The sequence below is a fragment of the Haliotis cracherodii genome, unplaced genomic scaffold, assembly GCF_022045235.1.
Source record: "Haliotis cracherodii isolate W230 unplaced genomic scaffold, xgHalCrac1.p SCAF_2, whole genome shotgun sequence".
Classification (NCBI taxonomy): domain Eukaryota; kingdom Metazoa; phylum Mollusca; class Gastropoda; order Lepetellida; family Haliotidae; genus Haliotis; species Haliotis cracherodii.
The window spans coordinates 8,247,515-8,257,122 of NW_027266275.1; positions in this window are offsets into that span (position 1 = coordinate 8,247,515).

Consider the following 9,608-nt stretch of genomic DNA (forward strand, 5'->3'; position numbering starts at 1 on the left):
TATAATTCAAACGTGTCTGGTTAAAACATCAGATATCAGTATTATTAAACATTATATTACAATCAAAGCCCGATTCACACAACTTGAACTGGCGTGGATCACCTGTCAAATAGGACGTCAGTACATTCCTAACATTGCAACTTTCTTTATCCTTTTATCAATCAGTCAGACTCTGAATTGCAAAAGTAACCGATAAGCGCAAAGGTTGCTGGTTTTGTTATTGATGTCCGACTCTTCTCTTCATCTCACGTTATCCCTACGTGACGACTACATCCTGTGTTAGTCCAGGAGAGATCAGTTTTGACCATAATTAGATATATTTGAGGTAATGATAGGAATAAGGCTGCTTCCCATTTAAAGACGAGTCGGGAGAACGGACATCAAGATATACTACTCAAGTATAACCTTGATGACCCAAATTATAATACAGTTTCTCAAGCTGTTGTCACAGAGTAATATTGTTTGTGCATATTGCATGTATATATAATATTTCACAAACAATGATAAATTGAATATTAACAAACAATCTTTCTCTGTGGTAAATGATATTTCTTTCGTTTGAATAAAATGAATAAGAATGAAATTGATTTCTCAAACGGGATACATTGAGAAGTAACTTTTGTACAGAGGGCGCTTGTATGAAGTACTAATTAGTATACGATGGATGTTATAGCGCGCATAGTTCATTCACGCCTGCGGGCACGTGTACAGTGCACGTGCATCTGTTAACTGAACTATGGTCGTTCTACCTCAGATTTCATTCCACGACAAATTTGATAGCATGTTATCACAACTGGCAACCAAAGAAGATAGTGACAGTGCATTGGATGCTGAACTCGCCGGTCTGCATAATAGTTTGAATAGAACCTCACTGGACCTGCAGAGATGATCAGAGAACACATTTCGCGTGAAAACGTGACGGTTACAAAATCCAATATAAATTTAACGTTGCGCTATAGACAATATGAAGCAACTTAAATTTGCTTTTGACTGTTGTGAAGGGGATTATCTTACCGAGGTGATCGCTACAGAGATTTCCGGCATCGAAAGAAGAAATAAACACTAGCAGATACGTCAGAAGCTGGCTTGGAAACTGAGTCAATGAGAAGAATGAACTGGCCAATAATTCCGACGATAGAAGAAGGATGTTCTGAGCTGGAGCCAGAGCCGTTAAGATTGAGAAGAAGCGATCCGAGTTTGACTGTTTTTCTCCGTATAGGAAACCTACAGCGACTGTTGCCCAGTCTAGTAAGGGCTGACAGCCTGCCATGTCCCAGCGGCCCTTCCGTACAGAAAAGCCACGTGCTAACCCAGACCCGTCACACCGGGGGAGAAATTTCCGCTCGTCAGAGTCCCTTCATAGCCAGCCAGTCGTGCTCTCAACAAGATTGGGCAAGGTAAATAAAATATTCCTAAAGGTATATAACAATCTCACTTATGATTTCTACGAATGCGAGCAGGGTGATGTTGAAATCAAGTTTGAGACGTTTTAGACATCGTGGCAACTTTTTGAAGGAAATATGATGAACTGACATTCTGCTTGATACCACAGTTTTATTCCACAGTTTTGTCAGTGGAACTGAAAAATAACAAACCACCCTTTAAGTACCATGAATTTGTACGTAAATCAACATCAAATTTGCCCAGAAAAGACTTCATTGTTGAGTGTTCTGATTGATAGACCTTCTCTTACTCTGTTCGATCACTGGGAAAGAAGAGACTCATATTAGTTCTATCTCTTGTTAACAAACACGTTTGCAAGCTTTCAGTGAAATACGGGGACTGGAGAACTGCTTTTTTGTATCGCCATTTGGTTTGACATCTGATTTCGGTCCTGAAGTTGACAATCCATTGTCATCGAAATCACAGTGCTTAGAATGGTCTGGGGTTTGAGTGGATGCTTCACAATTTAGGTTAACTGTACCCGATAGAAAGATTTGTAAACTCAAGGATTGTATTGACATCATTTTAGAAACGAAAGGTAAGTTAGCGGTCCGGACTATTTTGTCATATAAATGACAGATAATTGCAATGACGCCAGTCAGTCTACTCATGACAAGGGCATTATCTATTGGTGCAACAGGCAAGGTCATATGATGAGAAGATCTATTTATCTCCTACAAGTTATGAAACTTCGGTTCTAGTTGTCCAACATTTTCATATGCTGATAGTTCCCCCACTTCGGTAGTTTACAGTGATGCCGGTAACAAGGGATGTGGTGGATGGTGTGTTCAGTTCGGTGGTTTTTCATGGACATTGGTCAGTCAGTGAAATGCAGATGACCACGTTGAGGGAGCTGAAAGCAGTTGCCATGATACTTTGTAGCTTTCTCAGTTTGTAAGGAATCATCAAAATGAAATGGCTCACAGACAACCAAAATGGGGTTTCAGTCGTGCAGAAAGGTACCTTGAAAGTTCAACGTCAGTTAGTTGTTCTAGAAATTTTCTAGATGTGCTCTACAGTATAGAATTCAGTTGCACATTTATTGGATTCCTCGCTCGACAATGACAAGGCAGAATATCTGTGCAGATTACACGACACTGATGATTGGAGCATTGTAGATTACGTATGCAAGGGAATACTTGATAAATAGAGTCCACACTCTATTGACTGATTGGCATCATACCATAATAATAAATAAGGATGAGAAGTTATGGATGAACAATCTTTCTTAAATTTAAGAGCGACGTTTCAGTGTAGGTTTTAACACCGTTATCAAGCAAGTAATGTCAAATTTTAGGTTGTTTAGACTTTTCCTTTCATAAAGAGTTAGGTTGGGTTTCTGGGGCTGTTCTTTGTCCAGGATGTTGGCAACCGGTGTCGTAGGAAGTCAACATTACCTCCTGGGGCCAGGTTTTTGTAATCCCTTCTCGATGCTGGTTATGAATTCATCGTTGTTGGTCCGTATGCTGGTTGGTGAGAACTTTAACCCTTAGGCCAGGACAGCAATCTGTTGCTTGTTGAGTTTTTGCTGCTCAAGTTGATGACAGTCTTGCTAGGGTAGTCTTCAATGGCCGATGTTCTGGTGGGTTGATGGCTCTAGGTTTGTTTCTTGAGGTTATTGAACTTGGTTGTGTGAGTCTTTTTTGTGTCATAAATTTCTTGAAAACGGTGTTAGAACCTACACAGAAACGTGTAATAAAGACGTTGTCCATCCATAAATTCTCATCCTTACTTAGTACTCTTAACTTGTAAATGCCTATCAAAGAAGACATAATAATAAAGCTGTACGTTTTGATTCTCGCCATGGGAACCCCGGTTGTGAAACAGTGGACACGTTTACTGTTGACTGGAGTGGTGATTGTTCCCCCGGTGTATCTGGTAGCGAGTGTGTTGAAGCACATGAGAAATGTAAAACCAGAGGCACATTGGTACTACTTTGGTGGCATTCAGATAATTTTGACCTCAGCTGTGTCCAAATGCAAGTTATATCGCGCAAGTCAAATATTTGGTCCGGTTACCTGTATGCAAAAGAAAGCATATGTACAGAGCGGTTGTGCCATTTTCGGGGTTGATAATTTGAAGTTTCCAATGCTTGCATTGTATATAGATTATTCTGGATGATTTGATACATAGCCCGTTGGTTTTGTTTCAGGTACATGTTCATTACAATGTGTATATGGTGATGTCATATGCTCTCTGCCAGAGAGCTCGAGAGGTAAGATAAATTCACTGAATGAGCCCTTGAATCTCATGGTTTATTAAATTCTATTCCAGTAGTACCGTTGCATTGTGCTGTTTATCTATAATCATTGATTTAAGGTTTTCATAGTAAATACATCCATCTTATGTATGCATTTTACAGCAGAAATGGGCTTCACACATTGTACCAATGTGGGGAATGGAACCCTGGCCTTCGGCGGGACGAGCGAAAGCTTTAACCACGAAGCTTTAACCACGAAGAAAGTATAAAAGATGTAAAATGATAACCATGATTCTTGCGGTACTTTTGCGTCCCTGTGAGTTGCTGCTCACCAGCAGAACTGATGTTTGACCAGTATGTGTCTATCTTTATTGAAAACTCCAAAGCCGATGTTTTTACCGAGATGGTGCATGGGTTATAATAGCTGCTACATTGTCTGACATGTATATTGTCCAAAACATGAAGTTGTACCTTGAATTGGCTGAAATAACTGCAGATTCAAATGAGTATAAGTTATTCAGATCTCTTTCTATGTGAAAAAGCTAGTTTTTGTTTGAAAGAGAATATAAGCCCATGTCTTATACAAGATTGAGACAAGTGTTTTTGACTGCAATGTCACCTTTCGTACCAGACAATTCCAAATATGCTACAACATAGATTTAGGAACGTATACAAAATCTACTTAATTTTCATATTCATACATCAAGGGCAACACTTTCTGTACCGATTGCAAAACGTCAACAAAGCGACCTGGGATGAACGATCAGCTGATCTCACTGCATCGCTTCGAACGCCTATCTAGTGGATAACTATACAATATAATCAGTCGTGGTCATCCCTGATGTATCATTAAATTAAGGAACATTTATTTCCGGACATGGCAATAGATAAATCATACTTACTTACTTTGGAGATTTAACGTGCGCTTTCCGACTGATGCGTATTTCGCACACGGGCCGGGCCAAGCCATTTAATGTGTTTCCGAAAGGGGCGAAAGTGGTGTGTGCAACCCAAGAGGGGGCTTTAGGGGTTGCTTATATAGAATTTTGGAATTTTGAGATTTGGAATAGATAAATCATTGTTTGGGCGTAAAGATATGCTGTCCACACACAAGCGTGACGGTTGCCGACAGAGGTGAAGGTTATACTAGTTAACTGTCTATAAGCGTCATAGTAACATGTAGTGCTCGTATCGCGCATACCACATGCGCCGTTAGTTTAAGGTTGGACCGTCCGGGTCAGCGCACCTAGCGGGTTAGTGAAGGGAAGATATATTGAAATAGATCGCCCATTAGTAAACGACGCCCCATGCCTATTTGAACTAATTAAATGTAAAGACGACTTGTCTTTGCCCTCATCATGATTACATGAGAAAAACTTCAGTAAATCTTGTTTGTTCACCAACAAAGTTGATATGGGCATGTATGGAAAGTGCAATAGGTCAAGTACATATCATTATATATCAAGGCTTTCAATCAAAGAATAGAACGTTTATATTATCAACATATGGTACATCGATGAACACGTCTGTGCCTATATGTATACTGAACTTGTGTTAAATATTGATCTTAGAAAATTATACACTGCAGTGCGGGTACATCACATAATCTTTACATAGGATCTAGCCGATATAAAAATGACCAAAGAGAAAATGGCATTTGGATATACATCTTGTTCAGGATGAAATTAACTTTTTACTTGTTCATCCACGGTATAACAATCTAACGGAGAAACTATTTACTCCGATAATGATATGAGCAACTGGGGACCTATCCGGAAAACATACGGATTAGAACACAGGGAACTATATTCTACATATACATTATATATGGTGAAAGGCCTTGGTAAAAAGAAACAACAACAACAACCATCCGTTTAAAAAAACCCAATTCAACACACTCACGTTCTGACCCATATGAAAGTACATATCGTCAGATGAAAGCAGATATGTTTACAAATTATGAATGTTTAACATGTAAACCATGGCAGCAAAAAAACTTACATGTGTCGAAAACACTGCAGCAACACGTCGAACAAAGATCCAAGGCAATAATAATGTAGATTCCAAATGAAAACTCATTTAGAAACTCCTTGAATGTTATACATGCAGTTGAGTGTGTAGAATAAAGGAAAACTGTATGCCACGACTCTCCAACTAGGATGAAATATCAGCATTGTACAGCCAATAATATTAAAGTCATGGGAAAATAATCATTAACACACGCACACAACGACTGTTCAAATCTCCATAGAGGTATTTAGGAGAACACATGATACTGTCGTAGCAGTAAGATAGCGCCAGTGAGTGAGATTGTAGGGAGTTATGCGGCTTTTAGAAGTCCATGGACAAGTAAACGCTCTCACCACTATTCTATCGAAACACCTATTTGCAGTTAAAGCCATATTTTCATCTTGACCAAGTTCACTGTGTTGTCTTCTAATAGTCATGCACATGTTTAATATTGCATACATTTCGCATGATCTCATAAAATGTGAGTTTAACTGAGCGTCAATTTTTGAAAGGTCGCAATAAAAATCTTTGGTATGAACTATCCATAATTATATATATTATCCATATCTTCCTGATCAGAGAAGTCAGCAGAGTCGTGGGAAGTTGCATTTGATCCAGGATGATGAAAGGAGCCAGGAAATATGATTATGACATCTTGAGAGATGTATGCCATCAGGATAATAATTCGGGTTTTTTCAACATACCAGTATATCTCTTCCAAATGGAAAATGCTTGTCATGACTGGAATCTTCCCTTGTCGGTCGTGTGCTATCTTTCATCTCTCTCGCGTCTTTGTAACAATAATAGCGGCAAGCATTATCTAGTATAAAAGCAGTTATTTGACTCCAGCTGTAATTGCCGGAAAGGTACAAATGTGTTGGCCATGATCAATATCCAAAATCCAAATCCCTACGATATGTCATGAAAATTGAAAAAACCCGAAATGCGACCATGGCTTGGTGAATGACGACCTCAAAGAGTGTAAAGAGGATACAATAGAAGTCTCTGTATTTTGAACGTTGAACGTTGCCGGAATAAGTACAAATAGAGAGGCTATTTCAAGCTTTTGATGTTTTTAAATGAATACTTAAAGGAACATTCTGTTATTAAAATTAACCAATGGTATAATTCCAATGGAACTTGTCTGGTTATAATGTCAGATATCAGTTTTCTTTAAACATCATATCCTGACCCAAGGCCGATTCACATTCATCTGACTTGATCTGACGATCTGGTTAGGAACACCTACTAACAGGGCAATACATTCCATGCGACTTTACACTCTTTCTCCGTTATCGATCAATCAGTCTCGAGTTGCAAAAGTAGCCGATAAACGCAGAGGTTGTTGATTTTGTTATTGATGTCCGACTGATCATTTTGTCTCACTTCATCTTACTTTGAAACCTTTATTTGCCGAGGAGAGATCAGTTCAGACCATCTCTAAATATAATTGAGGCAATGACAGGCATAGAGATTCTTCCTATTTAAAGACGAGTCGGGACGAATATTAAGATATGTGACTGCAGTATAGCCTTGACTATCAACATTATAGTATCAATCATTTAGCTGTTATTACATACTGTCAAGTTATATTGTGTGTGAATATTCTGTTATAATAGAGAATGAATGTATGCGGTGAGGCATGTGTTTGCTTGCACAAGTCCGGACTAATGCCGATTTATAGTGCTAGCTCACTGAGTGAGATATCATGCCGCAGTTTAACATGAATACCCCACCCAGACACAGTATACTGACTCCGACAAGACAGACTCAATTTTATGGATAACAACTTCTTTAATGCTGTAAAAAGCGACGTTTCGGTATAGATCCTTATACCGTTGTCAAGCAAGACTGAATGAGGGACATAGTGCAGAATATATTTAGCAAGAGGAGGATTAACAGTAGAGGATTAACAGTAACAACAAGGGCATACATGAGTGGGATAACATAGGTAGGTGTGACAACAAAGGGATGATGCTTTATTACCCACGTGGTGAAGATACAGGTGGTAAGATACTAAATCCGTACGTCACACGTGTGTCGTACAAGGTTGACCTTGTTTTATTCGTTTTGATTGGATAACCGTGACCTCTGTCACACCGGGACTACTTTTTTCATTCATAAAAAATCGCGAGACGTCATTCATTTTGCGATTACAAGGCAGAACTGAAGAAATTCATGAGCACGAGAGATATTTACAAACACTTTATTAAACCAAACAAGATAGTCACACGCATCAAATTCGGTTTGCATTCTATATAAGTTATGCATTGAGCTCCTACAGACGTATAATCGAGCTAGATCTATAAATCGATTTACAATGTACGACTGCCGATCGAGCGCGTCCCTTGAGCGTGACGCACCCGACCATTTTCGCAACTTTCAATTTGATGTAACGTAAAAGGATAAGCGTGGTGAAATGAAGTCTGTTTAAACTCTCTGGACAGATATCTAGACTTACTTGGGATGATCCGGTTGAGCCATCGGTGTCCCCTTTGAAGCGTATGTTGTGGCGCTGTTTCGGGAAGTGTTGTTCATGAATGAACGAACACAGCACGACCAGATAACTTAAAGTTCACCGTTCCGATACAAATCATTCGAAAACTCCGTGGAAGTGTGCCTGACTTCTGATTTTGTGGCCCAAAACATCCCAAATGTGAACAGTAACATTCCCTATCTCTAGAGTAAAACGCTGTGAGTGGATCGCGGTTGTCTTTTCTTATTCCGGTGGCGACCTTGCCCTTCGATCGTTCGAAGCTGTCACTGACATGCAAGCAGATTTGAGTTTGTTGATTTTCACGTCTTCAGTAAAGGGTGGTACAGTTAACATGAATGTCTTTGGCGAACAGTCTGATTTCCCTCTTCCAAAATGGTACGGACATGATATAAATTCAGCTGATAGATCAAGGAAACCGAACCATTTTGATTGCACAGACGGGATCCCGGCAGTGTGATGCGTGTGACTGTTGGTCCGATATTCAAAGCGCGGCGCTAATGTGACATTTCAAATTTTCTTATCGGTGTCCTGCGTACTAACAACATGGCGCTTGAATTACCATAAGTTGAAGACTTTCTTCCAAAAGGATCTTGAGCGTCGGTGCTGGTTTGTTTGTAAACAGATCAGCAGGCGCATGTTGTTAATGCGTATGCATAAACATGTCAACAATGCCCATATTTGGTCATATATCAATATTCATGCGCAACCAGATTTTGCAACCGGTTTCAGTTTGGTCTGTCAACGAACGCAAGTTGTTATGTATTTACACTTAAATATATATTCAACGTGGGTAATAAATAAAATACCACACTCATTCTCGTTAGATATCATTTTTACGAAACTCGTGAACTTTCTATGGTATCTGACCTCACTTTCGCTCGGTCAGATACCATAGAAAGTCCACTCGTTTCGTAAAAATGGTATCTAACGAGAATGAGTGTAGTATTCTCTATATCTCAACACGATGGACAGAAAACACATAGCTAGAAGCCAATGGGGCATGAAGCCAATAAACAGGTGATTATTGTTTGATGAGTTCATAGCAGGCGGATTGGATGAAATAGCCTTGATCTCTGTTGATTGATGGCTTGTGGCCAACAACCTCCATGATTTCACCAAAAGAAAACTAACAGAAGCAGTCCACATTCGCCGCCACAAGCCATCAATCAACAGAGATCAAGGCTGTTTCATCCCATCCGCCTGCTATGAACTCATCAAACAATAATCACCGAAATATACCGAAACGTCGCTTTTTACAGTATTAAAGAAGTTGTTATCCATAAAAATTGTGTCTATCTTGTCATCCGTCAACTTCTAAGAAATGCCTATCAAACATGTTACTGACCCCGAGCCGACCAGTCCTTGTTTTAGCCCCTTAATACCGAGCGCCAGACAGGGTAACAACAAGTACCATCTTTAAACGTCTTTTGGTATGACGCGGCCGTGGATCGAACCCCG